We start from the raw sequence: 19,055 nt of genomic DNA, 5'->3' as shown, positions 1-19,055 counted from the left end.
GAAGGCAGGAGGAGAAGGGGACAACAGAGGATGAGATGGTTAGATGGCATAACTGACTCAATTGACATGAGTTTGGGTAAACTATGGAAGTTGGTGATGGACAGGGAGGCCTGGCGTGCTGCAGTTCATGGGGTTGCAAAGAGTCGGACACATCTGAGCGACTGAACTGACTGAACTGATGATCTTATCCTTCCAAATTCAAGAAAATTTATACTATTAGCCCCTCCCCAGGATCAATATATATCTCAATCAGGCCAGATCTTCCATGAAAAGAGTCTAACATGGAAACACAATTCTGCCTCCTAAAGAGATATCTATTCTTCATTGTGCTAGGAGCCAACAATCTTCTTCCATGTGATATAGGAATATTGTATGGATTCATTCTTAAAACAAAATGCTCCAATACCTCCACTATTTAAATCAGAATACAAAACCAACTTTTACATCATCAATCAATTGCTTATAGGAAACTCCCTTTAGACTATAGAGTTGAAACAAGTGTAGAAGTTTGCAAAAGGCATAGGTATGTAGAAGCTGTCCAGTTATTAAATTACTGGGCACCACAAACTTTAAGGCTAGGTTTGCTGAATAATACACAGTTCATCAACTGAAGCTTGAGCCAAACGGAATGCCACAGTCAGTTTCTTCAAGAGCTAACAGTGTCAGGAAATTTTCCACAAAATGTAGATACAGAAGAGAGCATGGTCTTTGTCCAAATTTTAGGCTCCTTCTCTGTTAGCAAGGATCCTAACCTGGCTTCCTAAAAGGTGTAGATTTGGTGATTAATAGGCTAGTTTGGCTTTTGTAACCTCATGCTGCTAAGTCACTTCAGTCGTGTCCGACTCTGTGCGACCCCATAGATGGCAGCCCACTTGGCTCCCCTGTTCCTGGGATTCTCCAGGCAAGAACACTGGAGTGGGTTGTCATTTCCTCATAGTTCTTGGAAAATGACAGTGGACTATTGGGGGAAAAATCAGTAGAGGCTCCGGTTGTGGCTGTCATGGCAGTTTTTTTGTTTTTTTTTTTCCCCTCCTTGCTAGAATAAATGAATGTATCTGTTACCATTTATTGTGCAGTTACTGATCTTGTGAAAATATTTTTTATGTATCTTGGTGGGTAGGCACCATCAGCAGTTTGTCCTCATTGACATAAATACCAATAAATCTAGGATACTTCTAGAGTTAGCAAGCCCATTCAGTATCTCAATCTGCTAGAGAAAGTTCAAGCACCATGAGAACTTCCAGGTCACAAGGACCAGTTGACAGTTACTTGCTGTAAAACCCTGAACCTAAGTTTTCCTTCACTATGGACCCCAATCATGGAAGGATAAAATTTAGATCATCTTGTTCATAGTCAGAGTAAGACATAAAAAGATGCAGCATCCAAAATTTAGGATACTCATTTTGAAAGGAGTAGCCTGGAATGCCACAGATCCTCAAACACTCAGGCCCTTTACTTTCGTATCAGAACTCTTTAGTCTTCTACACTTTCACAGTTGCATATATGACTTACAACAGCACCCAGGAGCATTTCTACTTTCTGATCTTCATGGCCTATCAGCATGAAGTTTTGTGTATATTGGATCAAAATGGTACCTTGATCAAAGACTCAGCACACTAGACTGTAACACACAGCCAGAAAGCTTGTGTTTCCCTAAGGCAGGACAATAAAGATTTATTGGTGTTTATGTCTCTCAATGAAGACAAACTGCTCATGGTGCCTATCCACCAAGATACATAAAAAATATTTTGACAAGATCAGTAACTACACAGTAATTGTTAACAGATACATTCATTTATTCTACCAAGGAGGAATAAAAAAAAGACAAAAAACTGCCATGGCAGCCACAACTGGAGCCTCTACTGATTTTGTTTCCAATAATCCACTGTCATTCTCCAAGAACTATGAGGTTACAAAAGCCAAACCAGTCTATTAATCACCAAATCTACACCTTTCAGGAAGCAGCCTTCATGGTTGTAGGGTTCCTGTTCACTCCTTATTTTGGCTAGGGAAGAGAGTACCTAATGGCCTGTCATAAAATAACAGCTATGTCTTTATAGGGGAAGAAAGAAGTTGTGGGGTCTGCCAGTCTCCTAAAATACCCATTCCCACAACTCACTCAGGATCTGAGAAAACGAGCCCAGGATAGTTAGGGGAGTCCCACTCGGCCAACCATGAAATAAACTTAGGTCGGAACACCATTTATCACCTGGACTCCACAATGATCCCCGACTCTATCCAGCCGACTACAGTGGAATTGCAAGTCCCCAGGAATCAATGATAACTTTGAGCCAATATCCAATATTTCCCAAGTTCAAGTATTTCCCCTTTCCACAGTGTACAAGTATGCAGGTCAAATGACTGCTAGCCCCATTAGCAAAGACAAGGCAGAACGTTAAATGTGTAGGCTTGTGTAGTGTTTCAGCAGTATCTTTCCTCCTGGGTACCAGCCTTCCCTTTCATTGGGTGATGCTGAGTCTGTGAACCCAAAATTCTCTAGCACGTTGGTTCCAGTGAGGCCTCTGTTCACCAGACTTAGAATAGCTTTGGTTAAATAAATCAAGACACACCTTAATTGGCTGTCTGTCTATTTCATTCCTGGGGACCCCATGATTAATTAACCACAGTCAGAGATTTCTGCTACTGAAGCCATTCCCTGATCCCTGAGTGTAGCATCTGGCTATTAAAACAATACCCACTTTGCTTCAGACTGTTAACAGTCATCATCTGGGTTAGGCCTCAGCTGGCTTCTCACATCCCCTGTGAGATCAGGAATACCATTTTTATTATAGCTCCTTCCACAAACATTCCCAACCCAGGAAAAAACAAACACTAAAGCATTTTTAAATACTTGAGGTATTTCCTTTTTCACTGTATTTTTATTGGCAAGGGAGAGGAGTCTTCAGGATCCTGTCAGGATATAGGGGTGAGAGACATGATCCATTTAATCTACTTTCTTGTCTCCCCAAATCTTTACATTATTTCCTCTATGTTGTGCCAAGGACTTTCCAGCCTTTTATTTTACCATTAGAGACCAATTTGCTTTAGCAAACCCAGAAAAAAACTACAGCTAACTGCTTGAGCTACCACTCTGAATGCAGTATGTCTTATGAATAAACATGTTCAGAAAAAAAGAAAAAACAACTTAGATTTTCTATAGTGGCTACACATTAAAAGAAAATGATATGAAGAGTTTTTAAAGATATGAGGCTTATCACCCTCCCCCCACCACCTGAGATTTAACTCAGAGTCTCTGGGTTTAGACCAAGCATCTCCGTCATTTCAAAATTGCCCCAGTGGTTTTGGTCCACAGTGAGATTCAAGGACCACTGCTCTAGAAGTTCTCATTCACTTCCAAGCTTCCTAATATCACCTATATGCTAATAATGTACATTTATCAAATCTAAGACCAATCAGCTAAGCTTCAGCCCACTTGACACAGTATTTCTCTCTTTGTCTCTTTCCCCCAGTTGTTGAAGAATCTGGAGATTTACACAATATAAAGGGATTATCAAATACTAGGGTCTTCCCAGGTGGCACTAGTGGTAAAGAACCTACCTGCCAATGCAGGAGACATAAGAGATGTGGGTTCAATCCCTCGGTCGGGAAGATCCCCTGGAGGAGGGCATGGCAACTCACTCCAGTATTGTTGCCTGGAGAATACTTATGGACAGAGGAGCCTGATGGGCTACTGTCCAAAGTGTCACAAAGAGTCAGACATGACTGAAGCGACTTAGCACACATCAAATATTAGAGCTTACCGTACACCAGGCCAAAGTAAATAAAGCAACCCTGGTCTCCACATTCCTTGTGTAGACATTTGATTGCCTCTTATGGGGTTTCTTAACGTCAGCAATATGGCCATTTTGAGCTGAATCATTCTTTATTGTGGGTGACTGTCTTATGCATGATCCTTCATTAGCCTCTACCTACTAGATTTCAGTAGTGCTGTACACCTTCCCAGGAGACAACCAAAAATGTTTCCAGGTATTGCCAAATGTCACCTGTGGGTCAAAAATTGCTCTTGGTTGAAAACAATTGGTCTATGGGCATCTCTATATAAAAGTTCCACAATAACTTACATCTTAACATGTTATATACTAAAGTGAAAGTGAAGTCGCTCAGTCGTGTCCGACTCTTAGCCACCCCATGGACTACAGCCCACCAGGCCCTCCGTCCATGGGATTTTCCAGGCAAGAGTACTGGACTGGGGTGCCATTGCCTTCTCCATTAACAGCGGCAAGGCGTATTATATTTACTTGGAGCTGGTATACTTGGTGACAGCCTTAGTGCCCTCGGACACGGCATGCTTGGCGAGCTCCCCAGGTAGCAGCAAGCGCACAGCTGTCTGGATCTCCCTGGATGTGATAGTCGAGCACTTGTTGTAATGCACCAGGCACAATGTCTCGCCAGCGATGCGCTAGAAAATATATAAAAGTTCCACAAGAACTTACATCTTAACATGTTATATACTAAATATACCAATTTTCTCTTTATCATGCCTAGTCTTAGTTATTTGTACCATTATCAAGACCTTAGGCCTCCCAGTGGGCACTAGTGGTAAAGAACCTGCCTGCCAGTGCAGGAGACAAGAGGCGTGGTTTGATCCCTGGGTTGGGAAGATCCCTTGGAGGCAGGCATGGCAACCCACTCCAGTATCCTTGCCTAAAGAATCCCATGGACAGAGCAGCCTGCAGACTACAGTCCATGGGGTTGCAAAGAGTCAGACACGACTGAAGTGACTTAACATGTACATACTTCAAGACTTTACCAATTCAGAAATCTCTTTTTTCCAGGACTATTGCATATGCATGCACAATTGGTTTATTCAAATTACCATTCAAACAAAGCTTCAAATTGCTCTTAAGTGTTGTTTCTAAGTCTCTTTTTAAAATTGAACCATTTCTCCTCTTGCTTTTTTTCCCCCCATACCTTTGGGTGAAGAAATTGGATTAGTTGGCTTTGAGGACTTCCCTGGTGGCTTAGAAAGTAAAGAATCTGCCTGCAATGCAGGAGACATGATTTCGATCCCCGAGTCAGGAAGATCCCCTGGAAAAGGGAATGGCTACCCACTCCAGTATTCTTGCCTGGAGAATTCTATGGACAGAGGAGCCTGTCAGGCTACAGTCCACGAGGTTGCAAAGAGTTGGACATGACTAAGCGACTAACACTTTCACTCATACTTGGCCTTCTGAACTTTCCTGATCTTTTCCTTCTGATCTCATTCAACTTGTTTCTCTTTTTTTCTTTTTATTACCAGTAAACAGGAAGTTACATCCAAAAGCTTGGTTAGATTTGTATCCAACACTTGGTGCTGTACTTCATATTGCAGTACCTCAACTCAGTTCAGTTCAGTCGCTCAGTCGTGTCTGACTCTTTGCGACCCCATGAATTGCAGCATGCCAGGCCTCCCTGTCCATCACCAACTCCCGGAGTTCACCCAGACTCATGTCCATCGAGTCAGTGATGCCATCCAGCCATCTCATCCTCTGTTGTCCCCTTCTCCTCCTGCCCCCAATCCCTCCCAGCATGAGCCTTTTCCAATGAGTCAACTCTTCGAATGAGGTGGCCAAAGTACTGGAGTTTCAGCTTTAGCATCATTCCCTCCAAAGAAATCCCAGGGCTGATCTCCTTCAGGATGGACTGGTTGGATCTCCTTGCAGTCCAAGGGACTCTCAAGAGTCTTCTCCAACACCACAGTTCAAAAGCATCAATTCTTCAGCACTCAGCTTTCTTCACAGTCCAACTCTCACATCCATACGTGACCACAGGAAAAACCATAGCCTTGACTAGACGAACCTTTGTTGGCAAAGTAATGTCTCTGCTTTTGAATATGCTATCTAGGTTGGTCATAACTTTCCTTCCAAGGAGTAAGCGTCTTTTAATTTCATGGCTGCAATCACCATCTGCAGTGATTTTGGAGCCCAAAAAAATAAAGTCTGACACTGTTTCCACTGTTTCCCCATCTATTTCCCATGAAGTGATGGGACCGGATGCCATGATCTTAGTTTTCTGAATGTTGAGCTTTAAACCAACTTTCTCATTCTCCACTTTCACTTTCATCAAGAGGCTTTCTACTTCTTCTTCACTTTCTGCCATAAGGGTGGTGTCATCTGCATATCTGAGGTTATTGATATTTCTCCCAGCAATCTTGATTCCAGCTTGTGTTTCTTCCAGTCCAGCATTTCTCATGATGTACTCTGCATATAAGTTAAATAAGCAAAGCGACAACATACAGCCTTGATGTACTCCTTTTCCTATTTGGAACCAGTCTGTTGTTCCATGTCCAGTTCTAACTCTTGCTTCCTGACCTGCATACAGATTTCTCAAGAGGCAGGTCAGGTGGTCTGGTATTCCCATCTCTTTCAGAATTTTCCACAGTTTATTGTGATCCACATAGTCAAAGGCTTTGGCATAGTCAATAAAGCAGAAATAGATGTTTTTCTGGAACTCTTGCTTTTTCTATGATCCAGTGGATGTTGGCAATTTGATCTCTGGTTCCTCTGCCTTTTCTAAAACCAGCTTGAACATCAGGAAGTTCACGGTTCACATATTGCTGAATCCTAGCTTGGAGAATTTTGAGCATTACTTTACTAGCGTGTGAGATGAGTGCAATTGTGTGGTAGCTTGAGCATTCTTTGGCATTGCCTTTCTTTGGGATTGGAATGAAAATGGACCTTTCCAGTCCTGTGGCCACTGCTGAGTTTTCCAAATTTGCTGGCATATTGAGTGCAGCACTTTCACAGCATCATCTTTCAGGATTTGAAACAGCTCAAATGGAATTCCATCACCTCCACTAGCTTTGTTCATAGTGATGCTTTCTGAGGCCCACTTGACTTCACATTCCAGGATGTCTGGCTCTAGGTCAGTGATCACACCATCATGATTATCTGGGTCGTGAGCAAAGAACTGCCCCAGCTATTATAACTGGATGAAGAGAAGGAGCTAAAAGATTTCCAAGGGGCAGGATCTACCTCATTAAACATGCATTCTCATAACTTTTTCCTCAGCACCTTCCCTGTACTGTGATAATCATCTCCTACATGATATTACTGCGTCTAGTTCTGCGTCTTCTAATTCATGTTCCATAGCGCTCTCTGATAAATGTTTCTTTTTTTTTTTTTGATAAATGTTCTAAAAGTGAAGTTTATTAGTTTCCAGACTAAAAGCTTTTAATAGCTCTGCTTTGTTTTTAGGATCAATCCCAAATGCCTACTCATGTGTTTCTTTCCTACCTGCTCAGCCTTACATCATGCCAATCCCCATCCCTTATGTGTAAGCATCTCATGGCAGTTTCTCAGATATTCTAAGCTGTTTGTTACTGTAACTTTTATTCAGCTTCTTTGCAGGATAATTTATTTCACTTGGTGGACACATAACTCCAGGATTATGTGCATGAGTACATGCTCAGTTGCTCGATTGTGTCAAACTCTTGCTATCCCATGGGCTGTAGCCCACCAGACTCTTCATCCATGAATTTCCCAGGTAAGAATACTGGAGTGGGTTGCCATTTCCTCCTCCAGGTTCAACCCAGGTATTGAACCCTCATCCCTTGCATCTCCTGCACTGGCAGGTGGATTGTGGAAGACCTAACATTCATAGTTGAGGACTAATCTAAAAGTAACTCACTTATTAAGCCTTTACTGACACCAGTGAGGTGGAATTGACCACTATTATTCTGCCCCCACTGAAGTGTGTGTGTGTCTCAAAATGTGATCTTAATGCACTGCTCCACAAACTGAGCACAAATATAATCACTTATTTCCAATGAATTACCAAAAGTAGGTAATTTTCTGGTAGATCAGACAGTAAAGAATCTGCCTGCTGTGTGGGAGCCCTGGGTTCGATCCCTGGGTTGGGAAGATCCCCTGGAGGAGGGCATGGCAACCCACTCCAGTATTCTTGCCTGGAGAATCCCCATGGACAGAAGAGCCTGGTGAACTATAGTCCACGGGGTCACAAAGAGTCAGACACGACTGAGCGACTAAGCACCAAGTAGGCCTTAAATGCCATATTAGGGGGAAAAAAGCATTTTGCACTCTATCCCTCCCTCAAATTTTCCAAGGTTCTACAGGTTAACATAATCTAAAAAGAATAATCAGAAGGATATTCACTGTGTGATAATCAATAGAACTGTTGAAAAAATCCTGGTTCTGCTTCCACACATGTAGTGAGCATATACTTTTCTGCTCCCTTGAAGAAAGAGGTGTCCATGTTTTTTGCTTTGGCCAATGAAATGTGAAATGACGTGATTCACTTCTTGCAGGAGACTTTAAGTTCTGGTATCTGTCTTTACCTTCCCTCTGCTGCAGTGACTATGCAAGCACATGCTGAAATAGTCTTCATCAGCCTGGGTCCCTGCTGTGATAAGCATTTCAACCTGTGTTGGAATGTAGCATGAGCAGGGAATAAGCTTTTTTTTTTTTTTTTTTTTTTAGCCACAGAGATTTCTGAAGTGTTTGTTCCAGGGAATAATATAGCAAATTCAGTGATATGTACACTAAGCAGGGAGAGTCTGAAAATTCTAGTAAATAAGGCATTAAAAAAGCATTTAACGCCTCTGGAAATTGTCCTAAGGGAATACATTACAGGAAGAAATAGTTATTCAAAAATATCAACTTGAGCCATGATTTGCTTTCTCTCTCTGTCCCAGCTTCCTTAGCTCAATATGATGGTATTTCCAGTTTGGACGGTATTACTGTTGCAGAAACCAGTACTCAAGAAACCAAGCACCACACTTGGAGAGTTGGAGAACCCAGGTTTATTTCGCCAGTGGGCCCAGAGGAGTTAACACTCCAAGTTCTGAGCCCCGAACGAAAGGGTTAGTTTTTATACACGGACAGGCATGATTAAGTGGTTTGTGGGTTGTTCAGGAGCTGGGCGATTGCAAAGAGCAGGACAAGAGTGAGTGAGATAAACTCCAATTCCTAGTATTGTGAGTCCCCACTTTCTGAGACCTATGTGATCCAGATTTTGCAAGGAGCAAGCTGAGTTACAGAGGCAGAAGGAGCAGGAGGTTATGTAAAATTTTAACTTTTCCTCTTCATTACCAGGAAGACAGGGCTCCTTTTCCCCTCAGCTCACAGTCAAGGGATACAATATCTCACAGAGAGGTCAGTTCAGTTCAGTTGCTCAGTCATGTCCGACTCTTCGCGACCCCATGAATCGCAGCACGCCAGGCCTCCCTGTCCATCACCAACTCCTGGAGTTCACTCAGACTCACGTCCATTGAGTCAGTGATGCCATCCAGCCATCTCATCCTCTGTCGTCCCCTTCTCCTCATGCCCCCAATCCCTCCCAGCATCATAGTCTTTTCCAATGAGTCAACTCTTCGCATGAGGTGGCCAAAGTACTGGAGTTTCAGCTTCAGCATCATTCCCTCCAAAGAAATCCCAGGGCTGATCTCCTTCAGAATGGACTGGTTGGATCTCCTTGCAGTGCAAGGGACTCTCAAGAGTCTTCTCCAACACCACAGTTCAAAAGCATCAATTCTTCAGCACTCAGCCTTCTTCACAGTCCAACTCTCACATCCATACATGACCACTGGAAAAACCATAGCCTTGACTAGACGGACCTTTGTTGGCAAAGTAATGTCTCTGCCTTTGGATATGCTATCTAGGTTGGTCATAGCTTGCCTTCCAAGGAGCAAGCATCTTTTAATTTCATGGCTGCAAGTCACCATCTGCAGTGATTTTGGAGCCCCAAAAATAAAGTCTGGCACTGTTTCCACTGTTTCCCCATCTGTAGCCCACCACTTATTTCCTCTGGCTCTGAATTTCAGAGGCTAAATTCTGGCAAGTGTAGCCAGGAAGTCACAAGCTCCGTTCTTCCACACACCCCCACTCATAGGGTGGAGGTTACACCCTAGGCTCAGCATGGACCAGGATACAAGGGGCTTCTGATCACCTTCACCCCAGCTTGTTTGTGGTGTGGCAGTCCCATGCTGGGAACCAGAAAATGGGGAAAAAATGATATGCAAATGGTGAATTGAGCACATAAAAAGATGCTCAATATCATTAGTCATAGGGAAAATGCAAACAAACCACAATGAGATACCACTTCACACCCACTAGGAGGACTATGGTGAAATAGGAATATAATAACACATGTTGGAGAGAATGTGGAGAAATTGGAACTCTTACATACTGCTGGTGAGAATGTAAAATGGTGTATTTTAGATAAGAGGCTGGTGATTTTTTCAAACGCTAAGAATCTCTAGAATTACCATATGACTCAGCAATTCCACTTGTCTATACACCTGAAAGAAATGAGAACATATATCTATATATAATGTGATACATGAATGTTCATAGTAGCACTATGTTTAATAGTCAAAAAATGGAGATAACTCAGGTGCCCATCAACTGATCACTGGGTAAATAAACAAAATGAGGCCATTCCATACAATGGAGTAATACTCAGCCATAATTGAAGTACTGATAGATGCTACATTGTGGATAAATCTTGAAAATTAGGTTAAATGAAAGGAGCTAGGTACAAAGGACCACATATTGTACAATTCCATCCATATGAAATATCCAGAACAAGTAAATAGATAGTGGCAGAAAGTGAATTTGTGGTTTCCTAGGACTGGGGTTGGGAGGGGCTTCCCTGGTGGCTCAGATAGTAAAGAATCCACCTGAAATGTGGGAGACCTGGGTTCAATTACTGTGTGGGGAAGATCCCCTGGAGGAGGTCATGGCAACCGACTCCAGTATTCTTACCTGGAGAATCCCCACAGACAGAGGAGCCCGGTGGACTACAGTCCATAGGGTCATTAAGAGCCAGATACGACTGAGCAACAAACACACACACAGCCGGTGGATATGGAATTGCACAATTTAAATTGGTGAGTTATGCATGAATTATATCTCAATAAAGCTGTTTATGGAATTTAAAAACATTCATCACAACCTAAAAGTTGAAAGTAATGTTTTATTCTGTGGGAAGTTTTAGGACTTCAAGTAATTCTGAGAGACCTGCTCTGAGGAGGCAAGAGGAGGAGCCAAGTTACTTAGAAGTTTTGCAACAAAGGGCAGGTAGTCTGAACGTCAAAAGATTGTTGTTAAGTAAAGAAAACCAGGTATCTCAAGTTAAGGAATTTAGCACTTTACTATGTATGGGCTCTTAGTTTTCTGAATGTTGAGCTTTAAGCCAACTTTTTCATTCTCTTCTTTCACTTTTATTAAGAGGCTTTTTAGTTCCTCTTCACTTTCTGCCATAAGGGTGGTGTCATCTGCATATCTGAGGTTATTGATATTTCTCCCAGCAATCTTGATTCCAGCTTGTGCTTCTTCCAGCCCAGCGTTTCTCATGATGTACTCTGCATATAAGTTAAATAAACAGGGTGACAATATACAGCCTTGACTAACTCCTTTTCCTATTTGGAACCAGTCTGTTGTTCCATGTCCAGTTCTAACTCTTGCTTCCTGACCTGCATACAGATTTCTCAAGAGGCAGATCAAGTGGTCTGATAGTCCCATCTCTTTCATAATTTTCCACAGTTTATTATGATCCACACAAAGGCTTTGGTGTAGTCAATAAAGCAGAAATAGATGTTTTTCTGGAACTCTCTTGCTTTTTCCATGATACAGCAGATGTTGGCAATTTGATCTCTGGTTCCTCTGCCTTTTCTAAAACCAGCTTGAACATCTGGAACTTCATGGTTCATGTATTGCTGAAGCCTGGCTTGGAGAATTTTGAGCATTACTTTACTAGTGTGTGAGATGAGTGCAATTGTGTGGTAGTTTGAGCATTCTTTGGCATTGCCTTTCTTTGGGATTGGAATGAAAATGGACCTTTTCCAGTCCTGTGGCCACTGCTGAGTTTTCCAAATTTGATGGCATGCTGAGTGCAGCACTTTCACAGCATCATATTTCAGGATTTGAAATAGCTCAACTGGAATTCCATCACCTCCACTAGCTTTGTTCATAGTGATGCTTTCTGAGGCCCACTTGACTTCACATTCCAGCATGTCTGACTCTAGGTGAGTAATCACACCATCGTGGTTATCTTGGTCGTGAAGATCTTTTTTGTACAGTTCTTCTGTGTATTCTTGCCACCTCTTCTGCTTGTGTTAGGTCCATACCATTTCTGTCCTTTATCAAGCCCATCTTTGCATGAAATGTTCCCTTGGTATCTCTAATTTTCTTGAAGAGATCTCTAGTCTTTCCCACTCTGTTGTTTTCCTCTATTCGTTTGCATTGATTGCTGAGGAAGGCTTTCTTATCTCTCCTTGCTATTCTTTGGAACTCTGCATTCAGATGCTTATATCTTTCCTTTTCTCCTTTGCTTTTCACGTCTCTTCTTTTCACAGCTGTTTGTAAGGCCTCCCCAGACAGCCATTTTGCTTTTTTGCATTTCTTTTCCATGGGGATGGTCTTGATTCCTGTCTCCTGTACTATGTCACAAACCTCCATCCATAGTTCATCAGGCACGCTATCTATCAGATCTAGTCCCTTAAATCTATTTCTCACTTCCACCGTGTTATCATAAGGAATTTGATTTAGGTCATACCTGAATGGTCTAGTGGTTTCTCCTACTTTCTTCAATTTAAATCTGAATTTGGCAATAAGGAGTTCATGATCTGAGTCACAGTCAGCTCCTGGTCTTGTTTTTGCTGACTGTATAGAGCTTCTCTATCTTTGGCTGCAAAGAATATAATCAATCTGATTTCAGTGTTGACCAGCTGGTGATGTCCATGTGTAGCGTCTTCTCTTGTGTTGTTGGAAGAGGGTGTTTCCTATGACCAGTGTGTTCTCTTGGCAAAACTATTAGCCTTTGCCCTGCTTTATGGGAAATCACTTCATGGGAAATAGATGGGGAAACAGTGGAAACAGTGTCAGACTTTATTTTTGGGGGCTCCAAAATTATTGTAGATAGTGATTGCAGCCATGAAATTAAAAGACGGTTACTCCTTGGAAGGAAAGTTATGACCAACCTAGATAGCATATTCAAAAGCAGAGACATTACTTTGCCAACAAAGGTCTGTCTAGTGAAGGCTATGGTTTTTCCAGTGGTCATTTATGGATGTGAAAGTTGGACTGTGAAGAAAGCTGAGCACCGAAGAATTGATGCTTTTGAACTGTGGTGTTGAAGAAGACTCTTGAGAGTCCCTTGGACTGCAAGGAGATCCAACCAGTCCATTCTAAAGGAGATCAGTCCTGGGTATTCCTTGGAGGGACTGATGCTAAAGCTGAAACTCCAATACTTTGGCCATCTCATGCGAAGAGTTGACTCATTAGAAAAGACTCTGATGCTGGGAGGGATTGGGGGCAGGAGGAGAAGGGGACAACAGAGGATGAGATGGCTGGATGGCATCACTAACTCGATGGACGTGAGTTTGGGTGAACTCCGGGAGTTGGTGATGGACAGGGAGGCCTGGTGTGCTGCAGTTCATGGGGTCACAAAGAGTCAGACATGACTGAGCGACTGAACTAAACTGAACTGATGTATGGGCTCACTGAAATCATTCTTTTGATATGCACCTCAGCTATCTGGGGCTGATTTCCTGTTTTCACATCCTGAATTTCCTCAGGGCTCACCAGCTCACCATCTGTGGTGGCTGCAATTGCTGATGACTGTGACATCATTTGTTTACTGATACGTCAGGAGAGACTTGGGTTTGATTCCTGGGTTTGGAAGATCCCCTCGAGAAGGGTATGGCAACCCACCCTAGTATTCTTGCCTGGAGAATCCCCATGGACAGAGGAGCCTTGCTGGCTACAGTCCATAGGCTTCCAGAGTCAGACATATCTGAGCAACTAAGCACAGCACACAGCATTCCATTTCTCATGTTATAAATTATAATCAGTATTATAGCATCTTCCCATACTAGATAGTAAATCCTTGAGAGGAGGAGCCATGTCTCATTCATTTATCATCTTCATTTATCAGAAAGGCCTAGTTTGAGTGTGAAGAGTATACTTTTGGTATTAGGACAACCTCAGTTTTGTAGGCTTGAGAAAATTATTTCAGCTCCCAAAGCATTAGTTTCCTCAGCTGCATAATGGAAATGATAGAACGAACATTGTAAAGTTTTCACAGGGGTCCACTGAGATAACACATAGAAAGCATTTACTTCAGTCCCTGGCACATAGTGGGTTCTTAATAAATGTTATGTTTCATTTATAGCAGATGCTTGAGACACATATTTTCAAAGGACAAAAGAAGGTAAAATAATGTATGCATGGCCTTGGGATTTGGGGGCTAAGAGCATGGGAAAATCTGAATATGTTGATGGTGTTGAATTTCACACTGCCAGGAAGACAAGTTGGGAAATATAACAAATTCTGAGAAGCAGTTTTATAGCAATTATGAATAAGAATCTTTTAGAGAAGTGGTAATATATGCAATGAAGCAAACTAGAAGAAAACATGAATTATAACTGCTGTCTGGAATCAAGAAGTCATTTCTCTCCAAGTCTCGGTTTATAAAGCTGTAATACGTGGATAGTAATCCTTGTCCCAGATACCTCACAGAATTACCGGGAAGCCCCATTGAGAGAGCAGATATGAATGGGTTTTGAAAACAATGCAAATGAAAGTACTCTCCTTTATTAAATGGTTAGTTCTTTACAATAGTAGCAGCAATCCTGCATACATAATTATTCAGATAATAATTGATGATGGCCACAGGTTGGGTTCCCCTCGAAGCGGATGATGAGGGGAAAATTTCTTAGGAGGAAATTTATTAGAGAGTTGTTGGGGTATCAGCACTTACAGGGAATGGAAGGAAGGAGGACTGGGTGGAGGGAAACAGGCTTGCGTGCTCAGTCATGTCCAACTCTTTGTGACCCCAGGGACAATACGCTGCCAGGCTCCTCTGCCCATGGGTTTCACCAGGCAATAATATTGGAGTGGGTTGCCATTTTCTCCTGAAGAGGATCTTTCAGAACCAGAGACTGAACCTGCATCTCCTGTGTCTCCAGAATTGCAGGTGGATTCTTTATCACTTGAGTCACCTGGGAAATCAGCTGGAGGGAGAAGTGGGAATGTAATTCAGGCACAAAGAGTCCTCAGCTGATGACAGGGGGAGCTCTGAAGCTTGCCCTTCAGAGTGTCCCTCACTGTGGAAAAAGAGAGAAGCCTTCTGTACCCCTGCATTAGCAACCTGGGAACAAGTTACGACCTTGGGCCAGTCAGCTCACTTTTCAGCAGAGGGAAATTTGCAGAAAGGGCTGACAGTTAAGAGCTGTCCAACCTTCTCAGTTGGCTGAAGAACATCAGCTGGTCCTACAGGAAATTTTGACTAGCACGACACATCATCCACAATGACAAAGTAGGGAGTTCGTAGTCAGTGAGTGCCGTGCTGCACTGTTCTTAGTTGTTCAGTGGTATCTGACTCTTTGTGACTCCATGGACTCTAGTCCGCCAGGCTCCTCTGTCCATGGGGATTCTCCAGGCAAGAATACTGGAGTGGGTTGCCATGCCCTCTTCCAGGGGACCTTCCCAACCCAGGGATCGAACCCAGGTTTCCCACATTGCAGGCAGATTCTTTACCATCTGAGTCACCAGGGAAGCCCAAGAATACTGGAGTGGGTAGCCTATCCCTTCTCCAGCAGGTCTTCCTAACCCAGGAACTGAATTGCAGTCTCCTGCATTGCAGGCAGACTCTTTACCAGCTGAGCTACCAGGGAAGCCTTGTCAATGAATACAATCTACCAAAAGATTTCCAGTTTGGATAAATTAGGCCAGTTGTGTTATGTGTGCCTTGGCTATTTAAATCAAAAAAACACACACACTTTTCTTTTTGCCTCAATGACAAAGAAAAATCAGCTCTGTCCATAATTGACAATTTCTAATAGAAATAGTTTTGGTAATCAGGATTATTAAGAAGATAAGAATTCAAAATGTCTAAATATTACATCATTTTAGTTGGTAAAAAAAAAAAGAATTTCTTTTTATGGAGTAAGTTCATTAGGAAGGTTTGGGGACAGAGAAATTATTGATTACATCAAAGATACATTTTACTGCCATTAAGTTAATGTTGATGTTAAAACATTGCATACAAAATAATCTTTATAACCATTAGAACAGCAAAACAATGCTGATTTTAAAATGTTTTGATAAAGAACCAAATATATCAAGACACATGCAAAATTGTCTGACTACATCATGAGAAAAATTGTTATTTTTGACACAAGTCTTTTACCAGATTTCTTGAAGAGTAAAAATATGTTAACATTATTGTCCATTGGAATCATACATTACAACTGCTATTTGAAAGATTTTAAAAGCTGGTTTAAAATTTATTTTTTCCTCAAAGCTTAAGACCTTATTCTTGAAAAACTTTTCATCTTTTAATGACTTTTTTCCTTATGATATTTTTAAATGTCCAGAATTATTGCCATTAGAAGTAAAAAAAAAAATGTAAGAACACTTTTATGTACAATAAATTGTTACTGAAATTTAGGATCAATTTGTTACTAATCTGTAGTGCTAGCTATTCTTAAAGATATTCAATTTTATTATTCCTCAGTAAGAAGAAGCTGATAAAATGTTTCAAATAGAAGTTTAGCAGAAAAAATATTTGATAAATAGATAAAATGGTTTATGGTTGTTTATTCCAGGATAGGTATTTCAGATTTGTTGAATGTGTTTAAGTGTAGATTCTTACTCTACATAATATCACCTGGGCTTTATCACAGAAGTGAAGTGAAGAAAAATAGTGGAGTTTCAGAGAAGTGGTCTTCATATTTTCAACTCAAATATTACCCAGATTAAAATTTTTAATTGCACATATTTCTGACATCTAAAATTTTTCATTATGTTTAAATAGATCCTGAGATATAATTTTGGCATGTTATAAATGTTGGACTTTTTACAATATAGCTTACTGTACTCTTTTAAATGATGAAATGAAATCTAAATACCATAGCGATTTGCTCTCCACTGTATTAGAATAACGTGTGCTACATGCTAGTGTAACAAATGAACCCCACAATTTCAGTGCCTTAACTATAACATGGTTTATTTCTCGTCCATATGAAGTCAATTGGAAGACATTTCAGACACAGCTTCTTTCTACCTCATGCCTCCATCATTCCTGAGGGCTTCAGAATCCTTTGATTCAAGCCAGTGGACAGGAAAATAGAATGTTGAATCATGCATAGAAGGTTCCATTGACTACAACTCAGTCACTTGGCCACGTCAAATAGCAAAAGGGACTGGAAATGTTTAGTTACAGGCCCAGGAGAAAGAGGAAATGGGTTTGGTTGAGTCCTCAGTGCTCTCCGATATAGTTTGCTCTTCTGATCACCAAATATCCTTCCTTTTCTCAAGCAAAAGGCATATTCATTACCTCCCCCAAGGGAACACCCAAAGTTTCATCTGTCATTGCAGTCATTTCAAATTCCAGGATCTCTCAGTGGTATATAACTTCTCTATTAGAATCTGGATTTGGATTTCTCAGTCACTGCCACCACCCCTTGCCACTTCAAAACACACACACACACACACACACAATACAGTGGTGAAGCAGGGATGGGGTAAATATATTAAGTTTACTCATTTGGCAAAGGGAATAGAAGATAATAGAAGATAACTGTGTTCATAGAGTTTAGGAAATCTTGCAAGTTAGGTACTGTAAGGAGCCCCTACTCTGGCAGAAAAAAATTTTTCTGGGTTTTGATTGGGTTTTGATCCTGCTCATCAAGTCCAATGATTTCTGTGGCTTCTGCCTCTACACAGATTCTTTTTTTTTTTTTTTTTCATTTTATTTTATTTTTAAACTTTACATAACTGTATTAGTTTTGCCAAATATCAAAATGAATCCGCCACAGGTATACATGTGTTCCCCATCCTGAACCCTCCTCCCTCCTCCCTCCCCATTCCATCCCTCTGGGTCGTCCCAGTGCACCAGCCCCAAGCATCCAGTATCGTGCATCGAACCTGGACTGGCAACTCGATTCATTTTTATCCATTTTTCATGGATAAAAATGGATAGTCACATTTGACATGGGCATAGCTTCATTTAGATGGCTGAAGGACTATGGGCTTTAGCTCAATATATTCTATACAGCATATAAAGTTGTATTTGACTGAAATGAGGTTAGTTGAAATTTAACTAACTAAAGCTATTTAAGACTATTCTGGCAGAGGGGTCATCTGTGAGGCTTTACAGATGTTGGATGAATTTCTTTGCTGTCAATTTTTATATTCTTCTGAGTTTGCATCTATTTTTAAGAGTATCAGGACAGCTGAGGAAGAGAGAATAATTTAAGTTGTGACTTCCACCAAATCATGCACAGTAAAGTAACAGAAGATACTTTTCAAAATACTGAACAAATTTTAAATACAGAAAATACTTCTACACTATTACAATTTATAAGAAATGTACCAGTACAAAGCTGTAAGTATACTTATATTAATCTATAAGTCTAGTGAATAATAATCTAAAGAGTTCTACAAATTTGTATGATTTCATCTCTTGTCAGTCAGGTTTTCGTGTGAAGTCCCAGCTTTAAAACTTTGACTTCACCAACCTCAACATGTGACACCTTTTCCTTTGTGCCTTTTTGCTTTCACAATGTCCTTTCTTTTGTACCTTTTTTAGGCTATAAAGAAAAATCACATTAAAATGAATCTTCTTCAGATGGACTATTTGAAGATTTTAACTATTTTACAAGAAACAATTTTATATATATACTTGAGAGGATTTTGAAGTTACTTAAAATGTTTTTGTCATTTTGAAATAATGATTGATATATATATATATATATATACACATACATATACACATATATATAATTGGAGAAGGAAATGGCAACCCACTCCAGTGTTCTTGTCTGGAGAATCCCAGGGATGGCGGAGCCTGGTGGGCTGCTGTCTATGGGGTCGCACAGAGTCGGACACGACTGAAATGACTTAGCAGCACATATAATTACCCCAAATTTTGGAACGATGCTATATAATCATTTCTGAATGATAAGCACCTACAAATGGGGAAATTATCTACATCTGCCCTGATAAGGTTTATGTGCGTAATTTGAACATGATCCTCTTAAGGATTTGGCGAATTTCTTAATTCATCAAATAAAATAATCATTATGTAAA

The 19,055-nt window shown here is 41.0% G+C and overlaps 1 protein-coding gene across 1 annotated transcript in view; it reads left to right on the top strand.

Annotated features, from left to right (window-relative positions):
- The window catches only part of FANCL (FA complementation group L), a 182,364-nt gene that overhangs the window by 53,833 nt on the left and 109,476 nt on the right, over nucleotides 1–19,055 (top strand). The gene's annotated exons all lie outside the window — the stretch shown is intronic.

Source organism: Bubalus kerabau, chromosome 11, assembly GCF_029407905.1.
Source record: "Bubalus kerabau isolate K-KA32 ecotype Philippines breed swamp buffalo chromosome 11, PCC_UOA_SB_1v2, whole genome shotgun sequence".
Lineage (NCBI taxonomy): Eukaryota > Metazoa > Chordata > Mammalia > Artiodactyla > Bovidae > Bubalus > Bubalus kerabau.
This window is presented reverse-complemented; position numbering and strand designations above follow the sequence as displayed.